Consider the following 15,641-nt stretch of genomic DNA (forward strand, 5'->3'; position numbering starts at 1 on the left):
TATCAAAATCAACGGATGGTCCTCAACCCAAGGTCACACCAACAGCCCTAATCAAACACAGAGCAAGTCTTTAATAAGAGAAGGAGATTTGTTTTGAAGAGATAGGGTCTAACGAGTTGTTGAGAGATGGGGTGGTAGAATGTAGTATATGCTTTCATAAAACTGTCAAAGAGCAAAACTTATTCATGAAATAAACAAGCTTCCTAAATGCTGTGAAAATGCTTTGTTCTGAGTTCCTTTCTGGATTGCTGTGATCAAATACCAGAGAAAAAACATGTAAAGGGTAAAGAGCTTATTGTGTCTCATAGCTTGAGGGAATTATTCCACCAGAGCAGGGAGAGCATGGCGGAAGGAGTGGGAAGCCTACCAGTTAGCTTGCTTCCACAGTCAGGAAGCAGGGAGTAAGTGGGCCAACATTCAGCAATCCATTTCCACTAACAAAGCTCTACATTCTAAAGGCTCCCCAAACAATCTCCCCAAACACATGTGGCCTGTGGAATTCATTTCACAACTCACATTTCTTCATACTTCTCAAGGTAACAAATGTCCTGCAGGTTCCATTATCCCAGACATTTAGGAGATTTCCAGCTATGGAGAATTGTTTTATACCTCTCCCTGAATTTTTGTTTTGAAAAATATTTGCCTTAATAGTATATTATGTATATAACAATATATACACATCATATAAATCATATATATGTATTATATTATATAGTGATATTTGTTTATGATCTAACAAATAAAACTTGCCTGAAGATCAGAGAAACGAAGCAGCCAGCCACTAGAGAGCTCTTATGTCTACCAAATCCTTAGATTGTAGTGAAGAGAGTGAGTTCCTGTCTCATCCTGCCTTACATTCCTCTCCAGTGCTGGGATTAAAGGTGCACACCACTACTGCCTGGACTTTATGGGTAACTAATGTGACTACTGGGCTTAAAGGTGTGCACCACCACTGTCCGGACTTTATGGCTAACTAGTGTGGCTAGCTTTGCACTGTGATCTTCAGACAAGCTTAATTTGTTAGATCATAAACAAAATATCACTATAATTATGTGTATATAATTATGACTGTTCTATATATTAATTTCTATGTAGATTTTTTATTTATAAATTTTAATTTAGAATAAAATATATTGATAACGACAGCAACGATTTTTGTGAAACTCTTTTATAAATGGAGGGAATATTTTCCTCTCCATTTTTAAAAAGGAATGGTTTCCTCTGAATCACATGAAAATGATAACTCAGACCCTGTTTTCCACCGGATGAGAGACTAAGGCATGTGGTACACACAGGCCATCAGTCCAGCCAGAAATATACTCCTGAAGGGCAAGGGCTGAGCAGAATTTAAGAATTAGCGCTCTTTCATCCTGTGATTTTCACAAAAGAAGCAGTTCCTTGTCTAAGAAAATACCTACGCATATTCTGTGCGTAGCTCTGTTTCTCCCGAGGACTCCAGATATACATTGCAAGCAACAATATGAGAATCTGGTTGTCCAGCAACAAAAGTTGCATCAAATAACTGATTTGTGCACACGTGTTATTTTAGGAGGATGGGCTTTGTGGTTGAGTTCGATGTGGTTAACAACGAGAAATGTTTACAGCTACTTGGAATCCCATGTGCTCAGCACAGTCTTCATTCAGAGTATTTGCAGGAAGCATCCCAGGCTGTGTGTGAGCATCTGCTCCCTTCTCCTTCTGTCCTCCATTGATGCCACTACTGAAATGGATAAAATGTTTTATGAAACAATTTTATTTTAATTTTTGCTTTACACAACTATAACCAGTTTTATGACTACCTTTTTCCCTTCCTTCCTTTTCCTTTCCTAATAATTGTTTTGATAGTTACCCAAAGGTAAAATCAAAACACAGTTATACTAGGTCAAATTGTAGAACTAATCTCTTCAAAGTATGCCGTGGACTTCTCTGTCAAATGAAGAGACAGAAACTCTGAGCAAGATTTGAAGGTCATATTTTACCAGGAGATTTCAATAGAATGTGTGTTGTGCCTGCATGCAGCTAATTAAAAAATTGCCTTCTAAAAATTAATTAGACTAATCTTTGACACACTAGGACTTAATGTTCAAAATCCAACTTAATTTTCTTTTGGATCGATTTGAGTGGTACTGAGAGGCAGGAGACAAAGGCTGAGGCTGCTTAATTTTTTTCCTAATCGACATAAAGTGTGTTAATCTTCCTTCTTTGCCTGGAATTAATTTCAGCATAGGGGTTTCAAGGTCTAATGACTCCATGACTATGGGAAGCCTTTGCTTGCACACAGCTCTAGTGTCACACGGTCTTTCGTATAAGACTCTAATCTTAAGAAAATTCCAGATATATAAATCTGACAATTATATAAGCAAATGAGACTTTCACTAGTTCTATATTCATGTATTACATTAAAACACATAACAAAGGGCTGGAGAGATGACTCAGCAGTTAGGATCACTTGCTCTGCAATCATGGGGACCAGAGTTCAGATCCTGGGCTTCCCTGCAAATGAAGGAGGGTCACTGGGGCTTGCTGGCCTCAAGCCTAACCAAGAAGCTATGAGGCCCAGAAGGACAAGCAGGGAGCAGTGATGGAGGATGCTTTCTTCTGACCTGCACACCCTCAAGTAGGCAAATGAACCCCTCTCATACATATGCCTACACATAGCTCACGCAGCTGCATACAAATAAGTAGATAAGTAAGCCTGTTTTAAAGAATACAAAATGAGGTAACTGGTGTCTCTAACAATGATTTTGAAGAAAATGGCCCCTATTTTTTCTGATGTTTTGTTGTTTGGGGATATATAAGTTTTGAGCTCCAGAAATTTTCTATTACTAAAAGTACTATTATTATGGTAAAATGAGGGCCTTCTACCCTGCTTTCAGATAAAGCAGAAATGTACTCTACATGAATATGTGTATTAATATAAGGACAAAATAAAGAAGCACACATCTTACATATTTTCTATGCTTTAATAATCTCATAGCACAAAAAAGAAATGTTTGTGTCAAATGTGTGTACTAAATAGGCAACAAAAATTATGTGCATTATAACTCCTCAATGTGACATAAATATGTGTTCTATGTGTATGGGTTTATTATGTTTGTAACTATAGCTATACATGTCCACATGTGTCTGTGTGTGGGGAAATGGAAGTAAATGTACCAACTCTTCATAGGCATGTCCTCAAGAGTAGTACTACCATTTTCAGAATTCACCGTATTTCTATCTTTCTATAAAGAAAATTTACTATGGCTTTAAAAACCCACTCTAAATGTCATCAGCCATTTCATGTTCCATTTTTATACTAATTCAATTTTTTTCAATCAATTGTCAGCTAATATTTTTACCTTTTTTCATTTTTATGAAGGCAGATCTGTCTGAACACTTAGGTGAGCTCTGAGCAACTGATCACTTCTGCAGAAGTTGCCCAGGAATGGATGAGGGACAGTATCACGTAACACTGATGCCCTTTCAGATTCGGGTACCTGGGTAAGCCAATGCCTTCGCCTTACTGCAAAAGGCAATAAAGAGAAGCACATAGGAGATAGGGAAGGAGTAGCTACTGTCCAGGAAAACACTGCAAGTTCCTTTATATCTACTTCTCCCTTCTCAGCCCCTCTAGAGCAGCTGGCAGAACACTAGCTGGGTGGATGGGACAGACAAGTCACCATGGCTCTTAAGAGTTTCTGCATGTCGGCAGACTTCTGGCTTTATGGTATAAAATCTCCGCATTGACTCCATACATGCCCATTTCTCATGACAGATACTTTGTCCAAATATTGCTTTCTGTTGTATCTTACTATACCTGAATAATGGAGCATAAATTTTTTAGTCTCATTGATAAAATAGCAAAAATAAAAATGAAGTGTATGCTACTACTGTCTATGCTGTTCAAACACCTTCTTGCTGTTCTGTATCTTATAGGAAGCTGGTACGGGGGTGGGGGGGATGGGGAGCCTGAATAGTGAGGCACACCAGTGGCTCCAATTTCCTTGTAAAGGTATCTAGACTGTTACAAGGGTGAATTCTACCTGTGCTTCTGCTTCATAAGATATTTTGATAGAAAGAAATCACATATGTAAAATGTTCCTGCCTCTGAGATTCAATTAAGTTCCCTATTTATCTGTCCAGGACATTAAAAATGTCTCAAAAATAAAATGGAGCCACATCAGCATCTGAGTAGCCATGGCCAGTTCCTCCAATGCTTTGGTCAGCAATTATAATTCCCACAATGAGGTCCACCTGCCCCAAGAATAGCCCTTCCACAATGGCCACACTAGATCTATACTACCATTGCTACTGTCCTTCTCCTAGGAACTTGGAGTCAAAGGCAATAATCTGAAATATTTGTCAACAGCCAAGGTCTTCCCGGCTTGCAAGATGAGCTTTGAGTCAACAAAACTAATACTTGAGACAGAAAGGATACCCACATGTCTCTAAGCACCAATGTTCTCTTCAATTTCCAGGCATCCACAAAGCTCCATTTGATGGAATCTTCCACCTGATTCTGTCATAATATCCTTGTGTTTGGCATGGCATTATCTTTAAACCGAGGGTTTTAAATACAAAACCATCACACTGCTGCTCCCAGTTGGATATTTTTAAATCAATAATTATAAATCAGGTGAAATGATTTGAATAAAAGCCACAGCTTGGAGAAGGAGCCGGGAAGAATATTCTGAGCTTCATGCTCACCAATTCTTCCACCATCAGTCATTTGATCAAATAGTTGCTGGTGGTCACAATCCATCATTAAAGAGGATAGGGTTGCTCATTCAAACCTGTAATCCTTGCATCTGACAGACTGGAGGCAACAGGATTGTCATGATTTTGAGGACATCCTGAGCTACACAGCAAGAACCAAGCCAGCCAGAGAGCCTCAGAAAGATTCTTTCTCAAAATGTAATTTTAAAAAGGAAGGAAGGAAGTTAGTGTAGATATGGTGCTGATGATGATAAGAAGAAATCGACAAGCAGTCTCTTCCATTAATCTTTATCTATTCTTATGGCAAGATAAGAAGTGGTGAAACCTCCCCTGGAAGCCTTGTCTGCTTACAGAGGATGGCCACTTCAGACTCCAAATCCTCCATTTCCATAAGTCCTCACTAGGGTCACCCTCACAGATTCCAGGAAGTTACAACTGCACCCTGCAGAAGAGGAGGAGGAAAGACTGGAGGAGGAGTCAGAGGAGATGGAGGACACCAGGAGATCATGGCCCACTGAAACTAAGCAGGGCTTACGTGGGCTCATAGAGACTGAAATGGCAAGCACGGGGCCTACATGGGTCTGCACCACGTCTTCTGCAGATACGTTATGGCTGTTAGCTTGGTGCTTTTCGTGAGATGCCTAACTGTGGGAGCAGGTTTATTTCTGACTCTTTTGCCTGCCCTTGAGGCTCTTTTTCTCCTGTTGGGTTGCCTTCTCTAGCCTTGATACAAGGTCTTTTCCCCATCTTGTTGCATCTTGTTTTGTCCTGTTTGGCTGTCATCTCTTGGAGGCCTGCTCTTTTCTGAAGAGGAAGGGGAGGGGGAGTGGATCTGGGGGAGAAGGGAGGTAGAAGAAGCTAGGAGGGGTGGAAGGATGGAAACATGGGTAAGGATGTATTGTACGAGTGAAGAATCTATTTTCAATTTTAAAAAACGAAATGGAAGTGCACATATTTAAAGCTAACACTAGGGAAGTGGAGGTACACAGATTTCTGTGAGTTTGAGGTCAACCTGGTCTACATAGAGAGTTACAGGCCTGTCAGGATGCGAGAGGGGGAGAGGGGGGGGCAGAGAGGGAGGGAGGGAGAGACAGAGAGACAGAGAGACAGAGAGGGAGGGAGAGAGGGAGGGAGGGAGAGAGGGAGGGAGGGAGAGACAGAGAGACAGACAGAGAGAAGGAAGGTAAGAAGAAAGGAAGGAGGAAGGGGGTAAGAAGAAGGGAAGAAGGGAGGGAATAAGTAAAGGAAGTCTAAGGCAATGTTTCATAATAAGAATGTCAGCAGGTTCAGGAATTCAGGAAGGCACATGTGTGAAGCATAGAGGAGGTTGGAGCTACAGGAAGGGCTGTGACATGGAATGTGGAGTTTGAGGACATCATAGACAGGGAATCCTGCTTACTTGAGCACACGCACAGATCTGAGCAGGACTTGTGCCAAAGCTGCAAAGTCAAGGTCAGACAGAAAGGAACTTGAATCACCGAGACCAGAGGTCCTCAGCCTAGTAATTGTAACTTTGGACTGAATCAAGGGAGAGTTCTGTGCATTGAAGGTGTTCAGTAGTGCTCTAGCCTCTACCTGTTGTGTGCTATTTGTATCCCTTAACCCCACAAATGCAAAATGCCACCAGATATGGTCACATGTCCCCACATGTGTCCCCGTGACCATTGGTTGAAAACCATTGTATTAGACTGACATTCTAATTCAGAAAATCAAAGCCAAGTTAAAAGTGGTCAAGAGTTAAATAAAACACAGTCTTCTGGACATCAGAAGATGACTCAAGGACCTTTCAGATCTGTTTCCCTTCTCCCCTGCATCTTCATTGCTAAACAGGTTTTTCCTAAGGGTTTGTTTGCAGAAGAGCATTAACAGGACTCCCAAGTTCAGCCCTGCCTGAGGTTGTACCAAGCAATCTGTAAATATGGCAGCCTCAGGTCACTTTTAAAAAGTAGGGCCTATTCAGTCATTTGGAAATTATTCAGATAAGTAACTGTTGCTTCTCCAACATTTATAGCCATCCCTAGCCAATTTTCCTTGATAACTGCTACAGCCTACGCTGCCCAATAGTTCCAAATTCTAAGAGTCACCAAGTGAAATGTAGGTATGATTGCAGTGTGGCCACCCATGTCTGCATTTCACCAGAGTGCCCTTTGCAAGCCTGTAGCTAGTGTTATCTCTAAGCCTAAGATCTGCACTTTCTTCGGTCTTCACTTCTGTTCTTTTAAACGTTGGCCTTAGGAATTCCAGTCTCCTGAGCCTAACTTACAGGAGGGAGAACCTGCAGGGCATGTGCTAAAAACTTCAGTTCTTTGGCCGCCTACCCCTGCATTACAAAGAAAGCAGATAAATGCCTTTTTGAGCTCCTCATTATTTCCCATTGTGACTTCATCACACTGTGAGAAGATTATTGGTGCAAGTTATAGGGATAAGGAATAGAAGACTGACCTAGTATTTATAAGAAAAGAAAGAAATTTGTAAATGAAAATAATGGAGGAGCCGGGCGGTGGTGGCACACGCCTTTAATCCCAGCACTCGGGAGGCAGAGGCAGGCGGATCTCTGTGAGTTCGAGGCCAGCCTGGTCTACAAGAGCTAGTTCCAGGACAGGCTCTAAAAAAAAAGCTGCAGAGAAACCCTGTCTTGAAAAAAAAAAAAAAATAATGGAGGACTTTCTCCTTTACAACATCCATGTTACTTAATGATATGCTTTTCTCTGGTTTGATTTATGTCTCAGATCTATATGAGTAAAGATTATCATTTGTAACTCCATGTTGAACCTACAAATCTTTGTGATAAAAAAAATTGCCTCTCCTTGGATATAGCATTGATGAAAACTTAAGCTATTCCTCCATATACTGTTTTGTCCATTCATTCACCAGCTGTTCGACAAGCCTACTGTATATGAGCCAAAGTTCTGTGCATCAGAGGTCTTGTGTTGAACAGATTTCCTGCTTTTGTCAGTCTATCTTTACCATGAAGAGATTGTGAATAAACAGCGCATCAGACAAAGGACATGCTACACAGGAAAACACTCAGAGACAGAGGATTAAAAGCAGACAGCTCACTAGGGAATGGGCATGAGAACATGGCTCCATGTCATGTTTGTCTATAGTCTACTAAGGTAGGAGGGTACCACTTGTTCCAATTTTGTGTACTGAATTCATGTCATTTGTCAAATTCACCACCACAGAGAACAGTGAAATCCCTCATTAGATTAATGCCATCTCTCTTTGCTTTCTTTTAAATGGCCCGTTCAAATTACGCATGCTTGAATTTGAGGTAATTCCCCTAGTAAGCAAAAAATTGCTTCCTTCAGCTTTCTTCAATACCATATGCCTAAGACAGTCAACAAAATGCATGTTTCTCTTGTGGCAGGCTGTGGTGAGATACTGACTTCTAATTTCAACCTGTGCCCTGGCTAGAAATTTCCCAGGGAGCTAAGCAAAAGAGATAATATATATTTTATTTCATGTATATGTTTGTGTGCCTGAGTGCTTGTATGTACACCACATGTGTGCTGGTGTCTGTGAAAGCCAGAGGAGGGTATAGGATCTCCTGGAACTTGAGATACAGGTGGCTGTGAACTGCCTGAGGTAGATGCTGGGAACTAAAATCAGGACCTTTACGTGACCAGTAAATGCTCTCAACTTCTGACCCATCTCTCCAGACCGAGAGATAGTGTTTTTATTTGATGTCCTAACACTAAAATTTAACTTAACTCACACTAGAAATTCTGAGTTTCTGAGTTAGCCAACCTAAAATTTAAGTTAGCTGGCCTATAATTTAAATAAAAATAAAAAGAAAGAAAGTTATCATTTTCTATTTCCACCTACTGTTCATGTGGGAATGTTACTTTCCAATGTCCTGTAGGCTGCAGCATACCAGAGAATAGGATTGATGACTTTGAGTCACAACACTTTGGGAGGCAGCCACTCTCAGGTTCTGCACATGCTGGGTGTGCCACAGGCACCAGAAGGCAGTAATAGCAAAGATGGATCTACCTCTGTATTAGACACTGGTACTTAATCACTGTCCCTGAGAGGCTGAAGCAGGGCCACTTTTTGGTGGGGGAAGAATAGAAGACATGAAAACCATCTTGCAATTGGTTTATCATCTAAGGTACAATTTTTATTAAAGTTATGAATCTTATCAAGGTAGCCACCTGTGAGATTCTTCATCACAGTGACTCTGTGTGGATGCTGCTTGGTCTCCTGAGTCTGCTGCAATCAGCAGTGACCAGGGACCAAAATAGAAAATCAGCGTGCAAAGGACCCAGCCTAAGACTGACAGGGAGAGGAGAAACAATCAGAAATGGGACCCTAAGAAGCCAATAGTGAGTCTGTATTGTCAGTTATGTGTAGACTTACTTATATGTGTCTATGTGTGAAATATGTGGTTATATAGAAAGATTGTGTTATAAGTCCCATTTATTTTCTCATCCTGTGGTGTGAAGCAATATTAATTAGATCAGGGATAATATTTTAATATGTAGCTAATTTCCAAATACATGGCTGTTGTAAGTTTACCAGAATACCAGTTTTCCAAAAAAAAAAATAATAATTATGACGTACTTTCAGAAAACAAAAATTAGCAAAGGAGTTCAACTGTGACAACACATTTAATTCAAATCATGCCAGATTGTGTGTACCTAGCATGTCATATGGGGTAGGGAAGGTAAACTCTAATGGACACAAGAGCCAATTGCACTGTGAGAAGTTACTTCTAGTAATAAGTCTTAGGATAATAATAAGTGGTGCTGAGAGGTCAGATGCGAGGAAAGCGAGTTTTCAATGTGGATCCAAAATCAAAAGACATCTGAAGCCAGACGGGAAAGCTCCAACACTATGGTGGTCATTTTAGACAGCTCAGGTTGAAGAATGTTCAAGGGGAGTGTGCAGGGTTGTCACTCGGTGCAGAGGGCACCCCAGCATCCTCTGGGATCCATTCTTCCCTTCCCATCTCCACTCTCACCTTCTGCCCTTCTCCTCACTCCTTGCTTTATCTCAATAACTGGCTTGCAGAGCTTCAGGTTTCTGTTCCTCCAACTATCTGGCACCTGGAATATCAATGGCAACCACAGGAAGGGAGAAGAGGATGATCCAGGAGATGAAGGCTAAAGCGTGTTGGGAAAGAGATATTGATGAAGATGCATGTAATGTACCTGGGTCACTCTCAGGGCAAAGGTCAGGAAACCTTTGGCACAGGTGCCCGTCTCTTCTTTCTAATATATAAGTTCTCTCAGCAAGCAAAATATTTCAAAAACATTCACTTTTAAAAGACATGGACTATTTACTATTTATATGTGATTATCCCATATCACAATCGCCATATGGATTATTAAGTAGCTTTAGGCTGCCTTGCTCTCGTCAGCTCCTGTGAGATAGCTATTTAAAACTGCTCAAGTTTATGCTCTCAGAGAACATGTTGTTCTGAGGCATCTGACCTCCGCAGTAATTTCCTTGGCTTTAGTAGAAATTATGGATGGTGCAATATTCTAGAAAATTGCCTATTCAGAAAACAGAAGAATCCATGTTCTCTCATTTCTCATTCTTAATCAACTGAAAATAAAGGGCTATATTAAGAACTCATAGCCGTTGCTAACCAGCTGCTTCATCCTGCATGGTGACTTCATGCCTCCAGGCCTGGCCATCCTCATCTGTCAAAGAACATCTAGAATAAAAGTTCATTTGTCTCAGCTAATGAAAGCTGAGTTGCTGAGTAGGGTATTCCAAGTTGTTAATAGTGTTGTTAATAGAGGCGTTTGTAGGAGGCCGTGTATTCTAGAATTACCAACTCAGGCCCCTGTTTCTGTAAGCATGTTAGTATAAATGGCTCAATACAGGTGTGTTTTTTTCATTACAGATAAATAGGATTTACAAGCCCCGGGGAGCTCTTGAGAAGCCTTCAAATGCCACAATCAACTGCTACTTCAAAGAAAACTAAATAGATGGTTCTGGAAGGTCCATGCTGTCTCTTCATTGAATTTTAGGTGAGTGCTTAAAACAAAATTGATTAATCTAATCTCTCAAAATGTGCTTTCCTTCTTTGCATAAAAAGTGGGGTTACATAGTATCAATATCTCTCATTCAGTACTTTCAGGGAGGTCCCAACCAAAGACTTTTAAAGGTAAAGTCCTTTACTCTTGTTTTAGTTCTGTAAACAGAAGCTATCTGGACTGAAGTCACATGAGAGATGGTTTATACTGGGGGGAAATCCACAATACTTTATTCTATTGCAAAAGTTACCTAATATTTTAAAATATGAAAATATATTTTAGGATATTAAGTCTGAATGAGGTAGTAGATAATCAGGTTAACAGCATAAATGGAAAGGAAGGTTGATGGTGGTGATGTTAGCATGTCATAAGTAATTCCCAAAGCTTCCTGTTGGGGATTTTATATTGTCTAAATTAAAACTAAAAGACAATAAAGGTGAGGTACACTAAATCTTACAATACGCTGTACAATGAAACATAAACAGTGTGTGCACACACAGACGCACACACAGACACACACACACAGCTCTGTTTTGTCTGGCTATAAAATAAATAAACAAGTCAATGTTGAACTATCAGTTGTAATTACCCTCCAATGGTACAAAAAGACTAGAATCTCAAATTAGTTGTATAGAATTTTTCTGGAACATGCTGCCGTTCTTCAGCAGAGAAAAGAAAACAAAGAAGGTGAGCATTGAGAATCCCCACTTCTTCCCAAGAGGAGCTTTCGAAGCAGTATTGTTTCTTTTATTGTCTACTTTAAAGAATGGCCATGGCCAGAACGTCAGAATAGAGTCATGTTTAGTTCTTAACTAAACAATGCAACTAACAGAGCCCCCACCAGTCGTAAGTCTAATCCTACAGGCACCCATGCTTTCTCTCCACATTAAAAGTTATCCGAGTGAAAACTGTTTAATCAACTTAAAGCAGTGAAAATACAACAGAAGTCAAAGTGACATTATTACAAGTTTGAAAACAACTTTGATTAAAATTCAGATCATCATCCACTTTAAGGAAATGAAATAAAAGATCAAAATCCTGTGTATGGTGGAATGACTGCTTTCCGAACACCAAGATACCCTCTCTTGTTTTGATTAACTTCACAATGAAAACAAGAGATCCTCAGAGTCTTTTATAAGGTATTTTTAAAAAATATTTATTTATTTATTATGTATACATTATTCTGTTTGCTTGTATGCCTGCAGGCCAGAAGAGGGCACCAGACCCCATTACAGATGGTTGTAAGCCACCATGTGGTTGCTGGGAATTGAACTCAGGACCTTTGGAAGAGCAGGCCATGCTCTTAACCACTGAGCCATCTCTCCAGCCCAGATCCTCAGAGTCTTAAGTGTGTGTAAATTTTCTTACTGAGATTGAGTGTAGAACTAAAGCAATGATTTCCTTTATTTTCAAGAGATTTGTTTGTAATTCCCAAGAACTAAGCTGAGTACATTTCAAAAATCCTAGTAAATCAATTCATGTAGCCATTACTCCAGAAAAGAAAGTAAAAATGAGAAGTGTGTTTCTGAGCTCTTTATTCTGCAGGTGTGCCTGTCTGTGGCCATCTTTATCTTCAGGTCCATTGCTGGTCTTGCCCAGGTCTAGCCACATCAGGGACTGAACCCTATTGGGCTATATTTCCTTGCTTCCAGCTTCCCCAAGTGGCTTTTAATTCTGACATCCAGGGACACTACCTCTCCCTTTGTTCTTAAGAACTCTAAAGGTCAGTCCTGTCACTTCTTCCTATGACTTAAATACCTTAAGGCTCCTTCACAATCCCCAGCTGTGGTGGTTTGAAGGAGAATGGCCCCCAAAACTCATTTTTTTAAATCTTTGGCCTCAAGGTGATGTAGCTGGTTGGGAAGGATTAGGAAGTGTGACCTTGTTGGAGGAGGTGTGCTCCTGTAAGGCGAGGCATGCCTGGTGTTCACACCATCACACTTCCTTTCTTGGCCTCTTGATTGTTGTCTCAACATGTAAGCTCTCAGTTGTTGCCCCAGCAACATTTCTGCTTGTCTGCTGCCATGCTTCTCATCATGATGATCATAGATTCCAACTCTCTGGAACCACGAGCCCCCATATTAAATACTTCCTTTTATAAGTTGCCTTGGTCATGGTGTCTCCCACAGCAATAGAAGAGTAACTAAGACACCAGCTTAGTTTCCCAATTCTTCCATCCTTTGAGTAATCATTTCATTAGACTAAATTCTGTTTTAAATAGTTAATGTTTCTCTGCCTGACTAAGTTCTAACTGATCCACCCATGCCTTATTAATTTCTTACAAATTATTGAAAGAAAATATAAGATAGATACTTGCTTCTCCCCCAACCACAAGAAAACAAATGATTCCTGGGAAATAAAATTTAAAGGTATAATTAGGTCTTTTTTCTTAACTTACATAGGCTTTATAGTAAAACATTGAGATATTGAGCTATATTATAGACTCAAAAATGACACCAAGAGCCATAAGTGTCTATCAATAATCACAAGGTGCTTGTTAGAAATCAAATAAAGAAGTAGAACATCACTAATATCCCCATAAGTACAACTCACAGCCTCTTCCAGTCTATTCTCCCAACAGAAACCAAATCCTAGGCTGCATCACCACTGGCTGCCTTCTGTATTCATCAATAGAATCACACATTGTATCCTGTGGTTATGAATCATTCCTTTTCAAAGGGAAATAATTGCTATTTTAGAACAAATTGTGGTTTCCAGCAAAACTGAGAAGAGGGAACAGATTTTGCCTACATCCTGCCTGCCCCTACACATGCATGGCCTTCCCAGATACCAATATCCACCACCTGGGAAGGTGTTTATTACGATCAATTGATCTACATTGACTCACGACCACAGATAATTCTGTGCATTAGTGAACATTACAAATTTTGACAGAAACACGTGACCTGTTTCCATCATTGGTGATCATGTGCTTCTCCTGCCCTTAAATTCTTTCCTCCATGCTAGACCCAGAGTTCTGCAGCTTCTGAATTGCCTTGTTAAAAATCACAGGGTGCATGGCCTTTTCATATTTCCCTACTTTTCTCAATAATGGGCATTTAAGTTTCTTCCTTTATTTTCATGTCTTCAAGACTTATTTCTGATTCAGCCTAAATAATGCTTCTCTGCTCGGATGTGCCGCAATGTATGCTTCTCTTCACAATTACAAATAAAGCTAATGTAAACATCTATGCACAGGTTTTTGTATGCTCATGACATCTGATCTCATCTGGATAAATAACAAGGGATACCATGACTGGACATAGTAAGAGACTGTGTCTCACTTCACATTTTTACCAGCAATCAACACATACCCTGTAGCTTCCTTCTTTCAAGAGCATTGGTTGTTGTCAGTGTTTTGGACCTTGGTCATTCCAATAGGAGTTGTGTAGCTTTGGTTTTAATTAGCAACTCTCCAGTGACAGATAATGTGGAACATCCTCGCTTGTGCCCATTTGCCATCTGTAGGGTGTCTTCCATGAGGTGGCCATTTGGATTTCTGGCCCACTTTTGAATTGGGTTGTTTGTGGTTTTATTATTCTGTCCTACAAATAGGTTGTACATTTTATATCTTTTACAGAGACCTCTCCTAGGCTGGGTCTTGTCTTGAAGAATGGGGAGTAGGGACAATGAAAAACAATATACTTAAAACCATATTCTAAGTTATATGATATTGCATGGATTTGTTATCACTAAAAACAAAATGTTCTCACCTTTTCCATTTTTCATTCTAAACTAATGGAAAGATGGTTTAAAATTCTTTAAATATACCCTAAGTATGGTTTTTATTTCCTTAGTGTTCAAATATCATAAGCATCATTATATTTGACATAAGAGCAAAGCCTCGTGGTTTGCTATGGTTTCGTGTTTGTTTATCCATAAATTTTCACCTACAAATTGAATCTGACTTCTGCCTCTTAACAGTGATTATTTGTTGCCCTAAGAATTTTTATGATCTGAATTCTTCACATTTTTTATAATACATACTGAATATATTGCAAATCAAAGTGGGCTGGAGGCCAGCACCTGCCCTGCTTCCCAGCCCCTCTTACAAGCTCTTGTGGTGTTAAAACATCTGCTCACTTGGTCATTTTGCTAAATGTAAGGGCCTCACTGTTTGCTGTCCTCATTGCTTTCCCATTTATTTCCTAGACATTTCCTTTTTCTGTCTTACCTTAGAGTCCATCACAACTGCTCATCTCTCCATTTTGATGTACTGTGGTTATCCTCTGAAGGACATCCTGTCCCTTCTACCAATATTTTTCATCTATTCAACCAATGTTAATGTTCACTCGGAACTCTCTAATTTAGAAGCCTTTCAGCTATGTCATCATGGGCAGAACAGAAGTGCTTGGACCCTCTCAGGCTCCTGAAGCTGAAAGGCACAGGGCTCCGCAGGTTTTTGTGGCTTAAGAGGTAGTAAGTATCTGATATTCCCAAAACAAATATTTTCTTTATTTTGGTACAATATTGAAAATTCAAATCACAAGCATTTGTCTCCAGAATATATAAATTAGACTTTATACAGTTAATTTTTTTTAAAAAATCAACTGGGAAAGAAAACACATTCACTAAATATGCTAATTATTATATAATATATGATTATATTATTATATGATTATTCTATAATATGTAAATCTAAGGAATTAGCTAGAAGGACACAACTTGGGTGATAGAGTAAACACTTGGCTTTGTAACCCTAACTAGTAGTATGTGTCATGCTACAGGTAGTTTCTGTATAAATACCTGATGGTTGATGACGACCATGTAGTACTGGACAATTCATGTCATATATTCAGCTTCATGATTAATCGCTTTATGTTATAGGCTCTCTTTTCTCCTTTGCTAAGAATAATAGAGCCCGGAAAGCCAAGTTTCAGTGAACATTATATAAAGTATATGAACGTTCAAACCCAGACATTCTGATTTCCAAGCCTGTAGACTTCATATGGT

At 39.7% G+C, this 15,641-nt stretch overlaps 1 protein-coding gene across 1 annotated transcript in view; it reads left to right on the forward strand.

The window, feature by feature from the left end:
• Dtna (dystrobrevin alpha) overlaps positions 1 to 15,641 on the forward strand; it is a 266,220-nt gene that overhangs the window by 62,959 nt on the left and 187,620 nt on the right. The window contains exon 2 of the mRNA XM_038329659.1: positions 10,556 to 10,682. The gene's annotated coding sequence lies outside the window, so the exon portion shown is untranslated. The remainder of the gene's footprint in view (positions 1 to 10,555; positions 10,683 to 15,641) is intronic.

This window comes from Arvicola amphibius, chromosome 5 (assembly GCF_903992535.2).
Source record: "Arvicola amphibius chromosome 5, mArvAmp1.2, whole genome shotgun sequence".
Classification (NCBI taxonomy): Eukaryota; Metazoa; Chordata; class Mammalia; order Rodentia; family Cricetidae; genus Arvicola; species Arvicola amphibius.